General features: G+C 41.5%; 1 pseudogene; it reads right to left on the bottom strand.

Annotated features, from left to right (window-relative positions):
* The window catches only part of LOC140495615 (sodium- and chloride-dependent neutral and basic amino acid transporter B(0+)-like), a 55,467-nt pseudogene that overhangs the window by 15,406 nt on the left and 20,615 nt on the right, over nt 1–19,446 (bottom strand).

Raw genomic sequence — 19,446 nt, 5'->3', positions numbered from 1 at the left:
TTTTTACTTAGCAATTTAGCACGGCCAATTCACCTGGCCTGCACATCTTTGTGAGTGTGGGAGGAAACCAGAGCGCCCAGAGGAAACCCACGCAGACACAGGGAATCGAACCTGGGTGCCTGGTGCTGTGAGGCAGCAGTGCTAACCACTGAGCCATCGTGCCGCTCTATGGTGCTCACTAGGCCGTAGCAGGTTCCCAGTCTATGATCATTATTCATTGCTGACAACCTTGTTAACAGCCCAACTCACCATGGGGTGTGATCTTACCAAAGTCACTGCACAAATCAACCTTGGGAATGTTCGGCATGGAAACTACAGCTTGGTCCTGTTGGAATCAGATCGCCAGCTGCTCCGAAGGTCACTTGTGCTGGTTTTTCATACACGTATACACACCCGCACTCCAAGTGATTTTGACGTGTACTGGCTGCCATGGTAATGCTCGTTGTAATGCTGCAGCAAGGACACTGTTGCACTCAGGGTCATACCCCCAGCTCATGGACTGGACGAGGTTGCAGCTCCATGCACTGTACTCAGTGCTATTCAACTCATTTGCCATGAACATCACTGGGTGCTCTAGGCATCCCTGCTTGCATTGCCTTGACTTGACATTTTGAGCTCTGCCCTGTCTGCCAGGGGTAACAGACTCATGTAACTGCTGTCTTTCAATGCTGGTGAGCAGACATAATGGAAGGAAGCTTGAGATAGTTGTCAGACAAATCAAGGGGGGTACACTTCTCTCAGGGAATCTTAGCACAGTAACTCGAAGGCAGTCTCCAATACCAGTTACAGGCCTGCTCAGGACAGTCACAGTCAGTCCCCTTTCCTCAGAATGGGTAAGGAGCTGAATGATGAGCTACACTATGTTCATCGAGACTTTCTGCTTTATTGTGATCTTTTTCACACATGGTTGTCAGGGAAATGCAGGAATTATGGAAGATAAAAGTAGGTGGTGCTAGCACAAAGGTGTCCTGAGAGAGTGAACAGGCAGTGCAGAGTGCATTCTAAGATAGGGGTAGTAGAGTTGGGGGTGGCTGAGAGCAAGTGTTGGAAGATGTTTCAGGCAATAGTGAGAGAACAGATTTGAATAGAATCCCTACAGTGTGGAAAAAGGCCCTTCGGTCCAACAACAGCACACTGGCCCTCTGAAAACTATCTCACCCAGACCCATTCCCTCCCACTCTATATTTACCCCTGACTAATGCACTTAGCCTACATATCCCTGAACACTATGGGCATTTTAGCATGGCCAATTCACCTAACCTGCACACCTTTGGATTGTGGGAGGAAACTGGAGCACCCCAGAGGAAACCCATGCAGACACGGGGAGAATGTGCAAACACTACACAGACAGTCACCCAAGACTGGAATTGAACCCGGGTCCCTGGCACTGTGAGGCAGCAATGTTAACCATTGAGGCCATCATATCGCCCCCTGAGTGGGAGAGCATGAGGCTTGGTGGGAGATGGGTGCATAGTTAGAATGAGTGTGATGTATCAGAGGTAGATTAGATTAATTACAGTGTGGAAACAGGCCCTTCGGCTCAACACGTCTACACCGCCCCGCCGAAGCACAACCCAGCCATACCCCTACATTTACCCCTTACCTAACACTACGGGCAATTTAGCATGGCCAATTCACCTGACCTGCACATCTTTGGACTGTGGGAGGAAACCGGAGCACCCGGAGGAAACCCACGCAGACAACGTGCAAACTCCACACAGTCAGTCGCCTGAGGCGGGAAATGAACCCAGGTCTCTGGCGCTGTGAGGCAGCAGTGCTAACCACTGTGCCACCGTGCTGCCCAGGTAATATGATGACACTTTGCTGATGGAGTGCAGAACATCAATGACCTTCCTCCTCCAGTGCTGGGCATTCCTCTAGACTCACTAATCCAGGCAGCACCCTCAAACCAGTCTGACACAGTCTGGTGTTGGCATCTGCTGATCCTCGGGAAAGAGGCTTTAAATCAAGTTTTTTTTTAATAAACTGTTGACTCTCTGACTTGAGAAAGGTTAACCCATCTAGGGACACAGATTGACAGCAGATTTTTTTTGTAGCTTATGCACCTGAAGTTATAGATTGAGTTGTGCTCCTCAGGCTGACCAGGAATCTCTCCCACTCTTACTGATGACCATTAGAAGGATTAGTAGGTCAATAATTAACCAGTTTAACTGTATTCTTAATGAACCTTCTCACCAAGTACTGAAGTGAGACTTGAACTTGGTGCTTCTAGTTCAGAGCAAATACACTATCCACTGATCCACTAGACTTCCCTAGTTACTGATCATTAGTTGTGGACTTGGCTAGACCCCTCAAAATGTGTTGAGAAAGTAGCCTACACCCTCTTTTTTTTACTTTAAAAGTGGATGTGAAGTGCGTGTTCCAGATGTGGTCAAGCAACTGGTCAAGCAAAGTACAATTTATTTAAATGCTGTAGTTAAAATACAACCAAAGGAAAGAGGAATTTAGAATAACTTAGCTTTTGGGAAACTAAGTTGCTGGAAAAGCTCAACAGGTCTGGCTACATTTGTGAAGAGAAATCAGAGTTAATGTTTCGGGTGCAATGACCCTTCGTCAGAACTGATGGTAGCTAGGAAAATGTTATTTTATATACAGAAGATAGGTGGTAAGGGGTAAACTAAAGGTGGGGAATAGAGCCCAAAGAGAGAGAAAAACAATTGGACAAAGAGTGGATAATGATCTGGCTAGGAGGGTGAATAGCTGTTAATGGAGAGTGTTAGTGGCTAACAATAGGTAGTGTGTAATGGCAGACGATGTGAAAACAGGGCCTAGTGTGTGCAGTAGGGGGCCAGGACATGGGGAGATCAGGCCCGAAAATTTATTGAACTCGAGATTGAGTCAGAAGGGCTTCAGAGTCCCCAAGCAGAAAATGAGTTGCTGTTCTTCCAGCCTATGCTGAGCTTCGCTGGAGCACTGCAGCAAGCCTGAGACAGAGGTGTTGGCCATTGAACAAGGTGGTGTGTTAAAGTGGCAGGCAACTGGAAGCTCAGGGTCTAACTTGTGGGTAAACTGTAGATGTTCTACAAAGCATTCAGACAGTTTACACTTTATTTCCCCAAGGTAGAGACCACCACCTTGTGAGCAGTGACTGCAGTAGATGAGATTGTGTGAAGTGCAGGTAAAGCACTGCTTCATCTGGAAGGTATGTTTGGGCCCTTAGATACTGAGGAGGGAGGAGGTAAATAGGCAGGTGTTAAACCTTCAGCAGTTGCAGGGGAAGATGGTGAGGGGGTGGGGGGGAGTGTTGGGGGGCAAGAGTGGACCAGGGTGTCCCAGAGGGAATAGTCCCTGTGGAAGACGGACAACAGAGGGGAGGAAGGTATATGCCTGGTGACGGCATCTCACAGGAGGTGGCAGAAATAGTGGCTAATAATCATCTGGATGTGGATGCTCGTGTGATGGTAGGTAAGGACAAGGGGAATGCTATCACTGTTGTGGGAGAGAATAGAGGGGATTAGGGCGGAAGTGCGGGAGATGGGTCAGACCCGGTTGAAAGCCCTGTCAGTAATGATGCCTATTACTAGTTAACTGGTCCGACATAGTAACGTCTCATAAACACATGCCTTGGCTAAAAGACAAATTCAGACACAAATTCTTACATGCAGTTCTCCAATCCAGGAGAAAACAACATCAAGAGAGATTTCACAGAAACTAGCAGCTAGGAATCATCACTGAGGCCCCCTACTCTGTTGTGACCCCAAAAACCTTCTGACTGCTAAAGCTAAAACTACAATGCCTAGTCTGTGAGAGCTGATCACTCCCATTCACGCTGTTTCCTTTGTTCCAATTTTTTTTTTAAAGCCTAAAGGCTTCCTAAATTGTTTACTTAAGCTGTCTTCAGTAGCTAGTTCTGCACATCAGCCTTTACAGCCTCTCTTCAAAAAGCTCCAGGACAAAATAACCTTTTTCTTTCAAAGTGACAGCATCATCACACCACATAACACTTTATCCTTCTGATCATACATTCTCCAAGTCTGATACAAATTCCTTGTCTTGTGCCTTTCTTATTCCTTCCTGCAGATACTTGACGTCTTCCTCACCCAGACCCGCCCATGCAGCACATTCCCCAGAGCACTAACTTAAGAATTTATGCATAACAGTTGTTGAAATAGAATAATTCACTATGTAAATCCTTGTCTCCAACACAATTGACTTTATTCAGCTCCTGCATGTTTCTCATATCTAACCTACACCAGGCTCCTTCTACTTATCCACTGTTGTAAAACATTATACATTCTTGAATGTCATCATCATTTGCAGATTCTGAATTTACCCACAGGCAGCTTAAGAAGAAATTGAAAATGTCTATAGGGAATGCATTCTCCACTGATATCAGATATTCCACAGTCTCTTATCACTCAGCAATGCATTGTTTTCCAAAGGGAAGGACTTCCAACAGCCCTTCAGGAAGTTGCCTCACTGGACCCAGCATCTCCAGCCTTGGACAGTGACCATTGCTGGAACTGGGAGAAAAGTGAGCACTGCAGATGCTGGAGATTAGAGTCGAAGAATGTGGTGCTGGAAAAGCACAGCCAGTCAGGCAACATCTGAGGAGCCATAAGCAGTCTCCAAAGAAACGGAGCGAGTGGAGACTGGAACAGTGAGTGGGACTGACGGAAACAAGATGTCAGTTCTGATAAGCAGAGGGGGAGGGTCACATTGTTGGGGGGAGTGGGCTGTTTCTGTTGGGCATTGGAGATGGTCCAAAACAGGCTTCCCTCTCCTTCTTCCCAACACCAACTTGCCCCGGTCACAGTTGCTAGCCTAGCAAGCCTGTGTATCCATTGCCCTGTCGTGGGATACAATCATCCCGTGAAGCTTACCATCATTTGAATCTTTACCATGACTACATGTGAAAACAGCTCAAGCTGCAGAACTATGACACACCTGTGTTACAAACGCAAGGCCAAGGAAATAAAACAGCAGGCAAACAGCAGCTGTCAGGTAATGGCGCCTTGATTGTCGAAACTTTGGGAACTGGTCCAGCAGGATTATGAATATTGTTTCTGATCAAAAAAAAAGACATAAAGTAACATCAGTAATTACGGAATAACATAGTCAATCCCAGAGAAATCCCCCTATTTCTGACTAAAGCCCTGCAGCCAAGTGGAGCAGACAATGACAGATTGGGCAGGCTGTGTGGAGTTAAAAATGACAGAATCTCCATCACTTTCTAACATCCGACTCTCAGTAAGTCAGGTAAATAATAGACCCCTTCCTCTGGCAGCAATGACTGTCATAAGCAAATGAGGGGGCAGAGTCAAGGAACTAGAATAGGCAAAAAGAGATAGAACCTCAATGTTGAGATCCAAAACCACTGCAACACACACAAAACAGATCTTATATTTTGTGTTCTCCCAGATATTGCAGTAACATTTCCTTGGTATTCCATGAATGCAGTTGTTCACTCATTGACAGCAAATAAATCAAGCTCACTGTTTTAATGCAGCAAAATGTGGCCACAAAGAAATATGATGCACTTTCCCACTAACATCGCCACCAATATTTTCTCACCCTATTGTTGTAAAGAGATATCTGTTTAGAATAATTTCCTTTAAGTACAACATGTTGTATGATGCCATTAAAGAAGAAGTGTTAAAGGACATCACAAGATAATTCTACTCATCACATTATAAAAGTATGCTGCTGGGAGTAACTAATTTGTGTTTAAACATGTGCTGTGTGTTGACAGCATGTAGTCAAAGTAACAATGTCAACACATTCTTAAAAAGAACCTGTTGCCTTACAAAAGACAGTTACGTATCTTAGATGTAATGTAACCAGTTATTCAGTAATTAATAATAAATGCATTTTGTTTATCGATGATTAAGTTGACATTCTCTCTAAGATGTCATGTAAGTGTCCTTCCTACATGGGATCAGTGGCCCAGACTAATTCTTATGAGAAGAACTGATGGGAGCACAGCTACCCATGTTTCTCCAGAACTGTCCATTGCTTCAGGGATTTCCCTTAGGGTTGATAATATGGAGCTCAACTGGTGTCTTTTTCCCAAGGCGGGGGATTCCAAGAAGAGGGGGCATATTTTTAAGGGAAGAGGAGAAAGATTTTAAAAAGACAGGGGGGTTAATTTTTTTTAAAAAACACAAGAATGGTTTGTGAGTGGAATGAACTTCCACAGGAAGTGATGGATGCGAGTGCTTTTAAAAGACATTAGACAAGTACATGCATAATAAAAGTTTGGAGGGATATGGTCCAAGCACAGGCAGTTGAGACTAGTTTAGTTTGGTTGGCATGGACTGGTTGGATTGAAGGGTTTGTTTCCTTGCTGTATGGCTCTCTGGTGCTGTAAACCTACTCTTATGGAGGACCTGATGTTTTACAAGAGGTAACTCAGTATTTCAAATGTCACACAACTGGCTAACAAGCCATAAACATATTCTGCTTAAGTAAGACTAAGCCTATGTTCTGTCTCAGACATGGTGTAGGCATCCTGCCTTATATGATATCAGTAGCCTAGGCTGGTAAAAGAAAGAAGTATTGGTGACAGTAAATCTATTCAAGACATCACAGATGATTCAGGTGGATGATCATAAAGACATAAAAGAAAGAAATAGGTTTAATGAAGCAGTGTCATTCTTACCAACATCTGCAAGCTGAGTGTCAACGTCCAGGATGAATAGCATGAAGAAAAAATAAAATGGACCATCAAGGTGCCCATGGCAACTGTGCAAGGGCCTCGGGGATAGGCGATGAAAGTCAAGCCAAAACCTGAAAAATGGATACAATACAGTTAATGGAGCTCAGAAGGCAAGAATATACAAAATAAGAGCAGGAGTAAGTCGTTCAGCCCCTTGATCCTGTTTTGCCATTCAATAAGATTCTGTCTGAATAGGTGTGGCCTCAACTTCAGTTTCCTGTCTACCCTCACAGTTACCCTCGACTATTCTATTTACCTAGTTGATTTTTACCTATTCTATCGATCAAATAACTGATTTAACTGAGTCTTGAACATATTCAACTAACAAGCCTTCCCTCATCTCTGGCAGAGGATCCCACAGACCACTGATCCTATAAGAGAAAAATATTGCTCCTCATCCAAGTTTTAAACAGGACATCTCTAATTTTAAAACTCCTAGAACCAGCCTTCTCCACAAGAGAAAACCTCTTCCCAGTATCCACCCTGATAAGTCCCCTCAGCATCTTGTAGGTCTCAAGAAGATCAGCTCTTATTCTTCGAAATCCCAATGGTAATAAGGCCCAACCTGTTCAACAGTTCCTCATCAGATAATTCCTACATCCAATAAATCAGTCAAGTGAACTTTCTCTGAACGCCATTAATGCAGTTATGGATATTTTCTAATCAAACTGTTCAGGGATATCTCTGGAGATGGTAGGATCTGTACCCAGATCTCCTGGCTCAGTGACAAGGATGCTGACACGGTACCCCAAGTTGTCTTTTTGTGTTATTATATCCTTTCTTGAATGAGGTGATAAACACTGACACAATATGCTGGATTTCAGACTAAGTGCTATCTTTGGGAGTTGAATGGCAGGTTATGGCTCACAGTGACTTTTCTTCACACTATCTTTCACTTCTCACCACATTAGTTATGCAACTAGTTTATTTGGCATGCTTTTTATGTAATCAAGCAGGATGACAGGTGAAATCACCACTGTTGCTGGGACCTTCTAACATGTAAACCACTGGCACCACATTTAATGCCCAGCTGCTCATCACATCAGATGCTGCAAGCCAGGAGCTATCTGGCACGCACAGTCATCTTAGGAAACCGATATGACTCAGAAAGAGTAGCTGGCACCCACTTTCCAGAGAGGAAACTGGAGGTCCAGGTGGGCAGGATGGCCAAGAAGAGGGCTAACCGTGACCCGGTGGATTCCCACAGAAGGCCAAGGCACCAAACACAGCTAGCCTGGACACAGACAGACACAGGTAGGCAGGACAACATTGGCGTTAAAGGTAGAGAGAAAAATTGAGTAGGCCATTCAATGATTCCTGATGAAGGGCTTTTGCCCGAAATGTCGATTTCGCTGCTCGTTGAATGCTGCCTGAACTGCTGTGCTCTTTCAGCACCACTAATCCAGTATTTGCTTTCCAGCATCTGCAGTCATTGTTTTTACCTCATTCAATGATCAGTGTCCATAAGGTTCACCAAGTGGTCTCAATATTCTTCAATGTTTTCATTTCCTGTAGGATGGATGGAACAACTTGTTCACAAATTATAAGGTTATTGACTTACTGATTAAAAGAAAGCGCTTACCTCAACTGCTGAGAGAAGACACATAAATTCCTTCAGATTCCAGGCAATTTCTACTGCTAAGAGACACACCACCTCCCCTTTCAAAGGTCTGAAAGCTTCTGGCAGTTTTATTCACAACCACAAACTATGCAGCAGCAAACCACATAAGTGTTGTCAGGCAGGTGGCTTGTCACATCCCCACAAACCAATCAGTTACAACTCATCTCTGACATCTTGGTTAAAAGCAACAGCTTGCCAGAATCTTGTCGGCAAATCTCACTTTCTACACAATCCTGGTGCCAGCCCATATGCAATCAACTTCCCCCACTATTGACCAAAGTAACAATGTAAACATCACTTGCAATGACTTTCAGTAATATTTTATTAAAAGGTGCAGCAATCCCTCCTACCGTGCTGAGTTTTAAAAACAACCATATTTCAATTTCAACCCACAATCAAAAATGGAAAAGAATTTCCTTTAAAAATGGTCTTTACAACCCAGTCAGATCTTCTTTGAACAGTTTTTGTCATCTCAGATTTTTCTAAGCTAAAAACAATCCTTAATTATTCTCAACCTAAGCTGAAATCTGCATAACTCAGAGGTTTTTCTCTCTCGTCATTACACCTTAGAATATAAAGAAACTATCGTTCAATCTCCAGAAGACCTTCAGTCATCTGCCCTCTGACACATACTTGGTTGAAGTCATACTTCTGAAAAGCCTGACTTGGTCAATTATTCAACATCTTCAAACAAATAAGCCAACACCCAAATGAAATTACAGACATTTTATCATACGGACCATGGAGCTTTCGAGGACAGGTTGATGAAGGGTCATTGGAATGGACACCCAGAGAAACAAGTGGCAAGCTGCATTTACCAGCTGCCTGCTTGGCCTTTCAAGCCAGAAGCTGTCTGCATCGAGTTTCACAGGAGTTAAAGGGGAAATTGCAAGTTGGATAGAAATGAGGTGGGATGAACAAATGATTCTGATATTACATTGAAATGTTAAAGAGAAAAATCAGAATCCTTTTCTGAATGTCAAGATTTAGTTTAAAAAAAGGTTATGGTTGTAATATCCTGTATTTATCATCATTACCTACATCACTCATGTCATGTGTTATTTCGGACTAGTATTCCAGGTGCATTCTGACTAAGGGCCCATGTAATAATAACATCATATCCCTAAGTGTCATACTCAATAAAGGAAGCATTCAACCTGTCTTCCTGATCACCTGCTGTACCTGCATGCTAACCTTTTATGATTCATGTATCAAGTCACTTGGATCCTCTCCTGATGAGTACTGCATGTTATATAATAAAACATAACCATATTTAAACAGACTCTGAGTCAAATCATGAGAGTCTTATTTCAGTTAATGACACTCCATCCACATGGATACTACCATTGCACTGGGGGCACCATCCACCACATACACAGCAGATACTCACGTGACTCGGCCAATGTTGTCTATCTGATACGCTACAGGCAAGGATATCCTAAGGCATGGTACATTGGTGAGGCCATTAGATTGTAAAGTTTTGCATTACTTATTTTTCTGGTTAGACCTTCAACATGTGACTCTAACAGCTATCATGTTATTTCAGTCATTTGGTTTGTCTCCAGCATCACCTTATTTTTAATTTATCATAATTATCTATTTACCTTATTTAATCGGATTATAGGTCATCACTTCACTTGTTATTCAGCTGTTGACATTTTACTCACACTGTCTAACACTCTTGATCAACTGCAGAGACCTATTATTCAATGGAGTGACACTCCACTTTGTGTGAGCTTTTGATCTCTGTGCCCATTAATCTCTCTGCCTAGAAATTCTGTGTCTGTGTTCTTCTCTCTCACTCCACCTGACAAAGGGACAATGCTCCAAAAGCTTATGATTTCAAATAAACCCGTTAGTCTATAACCTGGGGGTCATCTGACTTCTGACCTTGTCCACCCCAGTCCAAAACTGACACCTCCACTCCATTAAAACTGATTATTATAGAAGCCATTCAAATCCAATTAACTCTTCATTACTATCATATAATTATAATTGCTGTATCCATCACCTGTCCACTCATTAAGTTTCACATATTTATTCAGCCTATATCAGAAGATAACACCAAATAAAATCCAAATTACATCGACCACTTCCCCATTATCTATCCAGTTTGTTACCTTCGGAAAGAGCTCAAATAAAGTACCAGTCATGATTTGCCTTGCAAGAAGCCTCACTGACTCTGCTCAATCATGTTATGAATTTGTAAATGATCTGCTATTGTATCCTTTACTTTCCCAACAACAGATATTAAGTTAATTGGCCTCCAGCTACATTTTCTTTTGTCTCCTTCCTTTCTAAGATAAATATGTTGACTGGGTAGTTGTCTGGAAATTTTTCAGAATCTAAGGATTCCTGGAAGAATCCTAGCAGTGGTCTCTGATGATTGTATCTATTTTCTAGAACAATTGTGACCTCACACTGCCTTAATTCAAGAGAGAGCTGAAGCTCTGATACTTGATTTGATATTTACATAATTTCCAATTTACCTGATGCAGCAATCTCTGAGACAGGCTTGTCTTGTACATGAGCCATGTGTCCAAGGATGGAGAAGATGAAAAATCCAGAAAACACACTCGTCGAACAACTAACAACACAGACAACAATGGTGTCTCTGTAGCAGTTATTGTGGAATTTATTGTAGGATGACAGTGTTATCAAACTGCCCCAACCTACAGCAAGAAAAAAAAATTGTGTTGCAGCATCTTTCCAGACCTGGTAAATAGAAAGTAGAATTAATCAATAGTGGGATATTGTACATAAAACTGTTCAATGAGTAAAATGACATCAATTATGAAATTTGTACAGGTTAATGTGGTTATACTGTAGTATACTCAATGAATAAACTCACACTGGCCAATAATACTTTAAACAATAGGATCAATATTTTCTCTCCCAAAGGAACATGGGACTGGGATATCATAGCTATTATAGAAACATGGCTCAGGGATGGGCAGGACTGGCAGCTTGATGTTCCAGGATACAAATGCTACAGGAAGGATAGAAAGGGAGGCAAGAGAGGAGTGGGGGTGGCATTTTTGATAAGGGATAGCATTACAGCTGTGCTGAGGGAGGATATTTCCAGAAATACATCCAGGGATGTTATTTGGGTGGAACTGAGAAATAAGAAAGGGATGATCACCTCATTCGGATTGTATTATAGACCCCCCAATAGTCAGAGGAAAATTGAGAGACAAACTTGTAAGGAGATCTCAGCTATCTGTAAGAATAATAGGGTGGTTATGGTAGGGGATTTTAACTTTCCAAACATAGATTGGGACTGCCATAGTGTTAAGGGTTTAGATGGAGAGGAATTTGTTAGGTGCGTACAATAAAAAATTTCTGATTCAATACATGGATGTACTACTCGAGAAGGTGCAAAACTTGACCTACTCCTGAGAAATAAGGCAGGGCAGGTGACTGAGGTGTCAGTGGGGGAGCACTTTGGGGCCAGTGACCATAATTCTATTAGTTTTAAAATAGTGATGGAAAAGGATAGACCAGATCTAAAAGTTGAAGTTCTAAATTGGAGAAAGGCCAATTTTGACAGTATTAGGCAAGAACTTTCAAAAGCTAATTGGAGGCAGATGTTCACAGGTAAAGGGACGGCTGGAAAATGGGAATCTTTCAGAAATGAGATAACAAGAATCCAGAGAAAGTATATTCCTGTTAGGGTGAAAGGAAAGGCTGGTAGGTCTAGGGAATGCTGGATGACTAACGAAATTGAGGGTTTGGTTAAGAAAATAAAGGAAGCATATGTCAGGTATAGACAGGATAGATCGAGTGAATCCTTAGAAGAGTATAAAGGCAGTAGGAGTATACTTAAGAGGGAAATCAGGAGGGCAAAAAAGGGGACGTGAGATAGCTTTGGCAAATAGAGTTAAGGAGAATCCAAAGGGTTTTTACAAATACATTAAGGACAAAAGGGTAATTAGGGAGAGAATTGGGCCCCTCAAAGCTCAGCAAAGAGGCCTTTGAGTGGAGCCACAGAAAATGGGGGAGATGTTAAATAAGTATTTTGCATCAGTATTCACCATGGAAAAGGATATGGAAGATATAGAATGTAGCGAAATAGATGGTGACACCTTGAGAAATGTCCATATTACAGAGGAGGAAGTGCTGGATGTCTTGAAACACATAAAGGTGGATAAATCCCCAGGACCTGATCAGGTATACCCTAGAACTCTGTGGGAAGCTAGAGAAGTGATTGCTGTGCCTCTTGCTAAGATATTTATATTATCAATAGTCACAGGTGAGGTGAAGGAAGACTGGAGGTTGGCTAATATGGTGCCACTGTTTAAGAAGGGTGATAAGGACAAGCCAGGGAACTATAGACCAGTGAGCCTGACGTTGGTGGTGGGCAAGTTGTTGGAGGGAATCCTGAGGGACAGGATGTACATGTATTTGGAAAGGCAAGGGCTGATTAGGGATAGTCAACATGGCTTTGTGCTCATGTCTCACAAACTTGATTGAGTTTTTTGAAGAAGTAACAAAGAGGATTGATGTGGGCAGAGCAGTAGACGTGATCTATATGGATTACAGTGAGGCATTCGACAAGTTCCCCATGGGAGACTGATTAGCAAGGTTAGATATCACGGAATACAGGGAGAACTAGCCATTTGGATACAGAACTGGCTCAAAGGTAGAAGACAGAGGGTGGTGGTGAAAGGTTGTTTTTCAGACTGGAGGCCTGTGACCAGTGAAGTGCCACAAGGATCAGTGCTGGGTCCTCTACTTTTTGTCATTTATATAAATGATTTGGATGCGAGCATAAGGGTTACAGTTAGTAAGTTTGCAGATGACACCAAAATTGGAGATGTAGTGGACAGCGAAGAGGGTTACCTCAGATTACAACATGATCTGGACCAGATGGGCCAATGGGCAAAGAAGTGGCAGATGGAGTTTAATTCAGATAAATGCGAGGTGCTGCATTTTGGGAAAGCAAATCTTAGCAGGATTATACACTTAATGGTAAGGTCCTAGGGAGTGTTGCTGAACAAAGAGACCTTGGAATGCAGGTTCATAGCTCCTTGAAAATATAGTCACAGGTAGATAGGATAGTGAAGAAGGCGTTTGGTATGCTTTCCTTTATTAGTCAGAGTATTGAGTACAGGAATTGGGAGGTCATGTTGTGGCTGTACAGGTCATTGGTTAGGCCACTGTTTGAATATTGTGTGCAATTCTGGTCTCCTTCCTATCGGAAAGATGTTGTGAAACTTGAAAGGGTTCAGAAAAGATTTACAAGGATGCTGCCAGGGTTGGAGGATTTGAGCTATAGGGAGAGGTTGAACAGGCTGGGGCTGTTTTCCCTGGAGCTTCAGAGGCTGAGGGGTGACCTTATAGAGGTTTACAAAATCATCAGGGGCATGGATAGGATAAATAGACAAAGTCATTTCCTGGGGTCGGGGAGTCCAGAACTAGAGGGCATAGGTTTAGGGTGAGAGGGGAAAGAAGCAAAAGTGAGTTGAGAAAAATCTGTTTTCACTCAGTGAGTAATAAGGCTATGTAATGGACCACATGGTAAGGTGGAGGCAGGTTCAATTGAGGCATTTAACAGGGAACTTGATGATTAGTTAACTCAAAATAATGTGCAAAGGTTTGAGCAAAAAGCAGGAAATTGGCCCTCGGGAATGATCCTCATTTGAAGAGCTGGTTCGCCACAATGGACCAAATGATGTTCTTCTGCACCATAACAATTCGGTCGTTATACGAATTTTGCTTGCAGCATCAACAATGTCAAGCTGTAAATACCATTCTTTGATTGAACTCAGTTACAAAGAAAAATCTTTCAAAATAAAGGAATTATTCATATTTCCACACTGTAAGTAATCTAATCTAATCTAATCTGTTAAAAAAAACACAGCTAACTATAAAATCTCAATATCATGCCAAACCAGAGTATAATCTACATTCATAGGGATTGGCTTGGGTTGTGTAAAATATTATAAGTGATACAAGTAGAAATTGAAATCATGTCCAATATTTTGGAAGGAAGAAGCCATTCAGAAAAAAATTGTTTGCAACTCTGTCTATCTAGCTTACCCAATGCCACCTTTTCTCTTTCCATCATAATCCAGGTCTTCCCTTCCCGTCTGATAATCTCAAGATAATAAAAGTCATACATTGACAAATTAAAGTTTTTTCCACAAGCTTTCCATTAAAGCTTGACAATACCTGACATTCTTTCTCCCCACATTTAAACAGGGCCCCAAAACAACATTCACATGTTCAAATCTCGAGCCAAAAAAAAAGTTAAAACAATGTATGAAAGCATACCAACCATGAAATACAACTAAGTTCAATCAATTGTACTGTTGCAGTTACCTCAATGTCAGCCAGTTTGGAGAAGTTTGAATGGCTTGTAGAATTCAATCCCTTTGTAGGCTCCTTCCAGAGGAACCGCTTGGATCAGGAGTATAGTCAGAACCACATGTGGGAATGTTGCAGTGAAATAAACCACCTGACCATGGAGAGTAACAGGTTAGATTTTCCTGTATTATGAACAGACAATTTACTGTATTTGATTCAATTCAATGGAAAAGTAATGCAACTAAGCACTGCACAGGTCGAAGCAGATAGCAATTGGATAAGTAATAAGGATTCAAGGATTCTAAGTCATCTAGATTTCCAAAAGGCTTTCGATAAGATGCCGCACAAAAGGCTGCTGCATAAGGTAACGATGCAAGACACTACAGGCAATGTATTAGCATGGATGGAGGATTGGTTAACTGACAGGAAGCAAACGTGGGAATAAGTGAGTGCTATTCAGGTTGGCAATCGGTGACTAGTGATGTGCCTCAGGGAAGGTGTTGGAACCACAATTATTCACAATTTACATAGATGATTTTGTGTTGTGGACCACATGTAGTATGTCAAGGTTTGCATATGGCACTAAGGTGAGTTGTACAGCAAAGTTTGCTGAGGACTTGTAGGGGGTAGTGTAATTTTTAAACGGTTAGCTGCCTTTTAGTCTTTTCTACCTCATAGTAAACACAAGCATGTAGGGGGTAGACGGTTAGCTGCCTTTTAGTCTTTTCTACCTCATAGTAAACACAAGCAGACACTCAACTGTTGCCGGACCTCCCCCACGTTTATATGAATGAAACAGTTGTAACAGCTTTCCTCGATAGTTGAGAGGCCGCCCTTAACTACAGTTGTACAACATCATCCATATAAGGGAAGAATGGGAAGCTCAAACACTGATTGGCCAAGTGAATAATAAAATAATCGCAGGCACCAGAACCCAAATAAGGAAAACAGTGGGGAATCCGAGCACTCGTTGGTCAAGGCAGCAGTAGTAGACCCAGCCCACATATACATGTATATAATGTGTGGAGATTACTATGCTTGTGTGTGTGTACCTTTGGGAACAGCACCCGACTTTGCAAAGTTGAATGAAAAAGTTTTGGACAGACTCCTCCGTGTCTTTGTTCCTGGGAAGGGAAATAAAAAGTGCCGTAGATGGGGCTGGACAGCCACTTATCTCGCACAGACTGTGGAACTTTGCAAAGGAACATAGATAGTTTAAGTGAGTGAGCAACGGTCTGGCAGCTGGAATACAATGTTACTTAATGAGAAGTCATCCATTCCAGTAGGAATAACAGTAAAAAGGACTATTACTTGAATGGTAAGAAATTGCAGCACACTGCTGTACAGAGAGACCTGGGTTTCCTTGTGCATGGATTACAGAAGGTTGATCTACAGGTGCAACAGATAATTAAGAAGGAAAATAGAATTCTGCCCTTCATTGCTAAAGGGGTTGAGTTTAAAAGCAGAAATATTATGTTGCTGTGCTGGTGAGGCCACACCTGGAGTACTGTGTGTAGGTTTGGTCTCCTTACTAGAGAAAGGATGTACTGGCACTGAAGGGGGTGCAGAGGAGGTTCACCAGGTTGATTCCGGAGTTGAGGGGTTGGCTTATGAAAGACAGAGCAGACTGGGATTATATTCATTGCAATTTAGAAGAATGATGGGGGCATCTTACAGAAACATAAAATTATGAGGGTATTAGACAAGATAGAAGTAGATAGGATGTTTCCACTGGTGGGTGAAACTAGGACAAGAGTGCATTGCCTCAAAATTAGGGGAAGCAGATTTAGGACTGAATTAAGAAGGATATTCTTCACCCAAAGGATTGTGAATCTATGGAATTCCCTGCACAGCAAAGTGTTTGGGGCTTCCTCAGAAATGTTTTTAAAGCTAAGATAGATAACTTTTTGAACAGTAAAGGAATTAAGAGTTATATAGTGAGAGGACAGGTAAGTGGAGCTGAGGCAACCAAAAGATCAGCCATGATCTTATTGAGAGATAGAGCAGGCTCGAAGGGCCAGACAGCCTACTCCTGCTCCTATTTCTTATCATTTTCTGTTGTTATATGGACAATATACATCACATCCTTAGCATAACGAGTCTCCTATGGCTCATAGTGACGACATCAGAACAAAGATACTTTCAAAAGGGTAAACAACCTTAAAATTATACCAACAAATGAAAACAAAAAAAATAATTAAATTGTATATATTCTGATTACAGAAATGTGCATACACATCATTATTGAATGGTTAGACCCATATTGAAGAAAATAAACATTATTGATTGCTTTCACTTCCTGCTCGCCTCTGTTTTTGCTTGATAAAGGATGTTGTAAAATTAAGTCACTCTTGTAGTTGGGTTTTCATTGGTTTCTAACATGTCAGTGATCTTTTTGGGACGTGACAAAGTCTCTGTAGTCCCCAAGAATAGTGGGCCTGCTGTCTCGTTGAAGAAAGTTGCTGGTGATGGCTTAACCGATGGGTCACCATACCTCAGGCTGAAGTCAGGAAGGTGTGACCTTCATAGTGACCTCAGCTCGTGTTGGAATTGACCCCATGATGTTCGACCCACTCTGCGTGGCAAGCTAGCCATCTAGTTTTCTGAGTCGTATGTAATTATTTTGGGTGGCAATAATAACTCAGTCTTAATTTCATGTTATTCTCATCTCCTTCAGTTTGCTGCCTGTTTCAGGTTTGGACCTATTACACTGGTCAACACTTGATTATTTGTCATTATCTTATTGGTAAGCTCTGGTGTGTCAATATTCAGCCATACATCAGCACCTAATTTGTCTCTAAGTATGGATTTGACGTTGCTCAGCTCATAGGCACTGAATCCATTATAGGTCACAACCCTCTTCCACTTTCATATATTTCTTTTTCAGTGAAGTCTTTCAAATCATCCATGTCATCATTTTCAAAAGCATCAATTAAGGTGTGCCTAGAGGACTTTTGGGTATAGATAATTCACACTTCATGCTAGGATTTGCTGCATATGAAGATTTCCAATTTTACGTTAAGATCCTTTTACACAAGTTGTTACACCATCTGTACTGTCCACAATTATCTTTGAAGCTCAAAATGATGCTTCACTGAGAGGCTGAGAGTTCATTGCTGTGTTTTCTGGTAGGTTAAACAGCCATATGCTGGCTTACAGAAACTAGAGAACAGATTACTTCAGACTTCGTAATGAACAATAAAACAGGATCAGTTAATGACCTCACAGACAAAGACCATCTCGGGGGCATCAGGGATCATAATATTACAGAATGTTGCATTAAGTTTGAGGGTGGGAACTGAGAGTCTAAGATTAGTATTTTAAATTTAAAAGTATGTGTACATATATATGAAGACAGAGTTGGCTAAAGCGAGCTAAGAAAATAAGTTAAAGGGAAAGGAACAGTGGCAAACAATTAAGGAGATACTTCATAACTTTCAAAAAAAGTATTCAATTGAAAATGAATGACTCTCTGAGAAGGATACTCTATAGATGGCTAACTTAGGAGCTTAAGGATGGTATCAAATTGAAAGAAAAATCATAAATGCTGTATAGATTTGTGGTAAGTCAAGTAGTTAGTGGAGTCATAGAGATGTACAGCACAGAAACAGACCCTTTGGTCCAACTCGTCCATGCCAATTCAATAATATCCTAATTTATTTTAGGCCCATTGGGTCCATATCCCTCTCAACCGTTCCTATTCATATACCCATCTATATGCCTTCTAAATGCTGTAATTATGCCAGCCTCCACTACTGCTTCTGTCAGCTTATTCCATACATGCATCACCGTCTGTGTGAAGAAAGTTGCCCCATAAGCCCGTTTTGCACCTTTCTCCTCTCGCCTTAAATCTATGCCCTCTAGTTTTGGACTTCCTACTCTGGGGAAAAGACCTTAACTATTCACCCAATCCTTGCCCCCTCATGATTTTATAAACTTCCATAAGGTCATTCCTCAGCCACCAATACTCCAGGGAAAATGTACAGCTTTTAGAAATGAGCAAACATTAAAAAGAAGGGACAGGTAAATTAGAACATTGGTGAGATGCAAAGATTATTTAAATGGATAGCCTCATGCCAACTTCATACTGCCTGACTTTTTTTTAATTCATTCACGGGATAAGGATGAGTGTGAGAATGCTAAATGCAAATATAAAATTGAGAGTAAAAGTTTCCAAGTCTATTCAAAAATGAATAGTTAAACTGAATTAAACAATGGTCCCTTAGATACTGAATCAAGGGAATTCATAAAGTGAAACACTGAAATAGTGACAGTTTTGAACAAGATGTTTAAAAATGAAAATCTAAAAGGGACTGAGAAAACAATTCCAAGAGAAAAATATTAGACCTGAAGAGCTGCACTATAGGATCTTAAAGGAAGTGGATATAAAGCTATGGGATGTATTGGTTGTAATCTTTCAAAATTCCCTGGATTCTGGAAACATTCCAATCAATTGGAAAATTGCAAATGTGACAGCACTATTTAAAATACAAAAGGCTGAGGTAGAAAACAGGGAACCATAGATTATATCACAGTCAAATTTAAAGATAAATATATAAAGAGGTGGGAAAACATGTTCTAAGTCGAGTACAAAGTGTCTGGACAGATGCTTATTTGGCCAAGTGAATGGGCCAAACTTCAACAAGTATAGTATAACAGAAATATATGAGCTTGTCCATTTCAGCAGTATGACTATGATGTTTTTGTTTCATATATTCATTTATGGGATATGGGTATCACTGGCTGGGCGAGTGTTTACTGTTCATCTTTAGTTGCCCTTGAGAAGGTGATGGTGAGCTGGCTGTAAAGAGTCAGGAGATGAGTCACTCACTGTAAA

This window comes from Chiloscyllium punctatum, chromosome 25, assembly GCF_047496795.1.
Source record: "Chiloscyllium punctatum isolate Juve2018m chromosome 25, sChiPun1.3, whole genome shotgun sequence".
NCBI lineage: Eukaryota > Metazoa > Chordata > Chondrichthyes > Orectolobiformes > Hemiscylliidae > Chiloscyllium > Chiloscyllium punctatum.
This window is presented reverse-complemented; position numbering and strand designations above follow the sequence as displayed.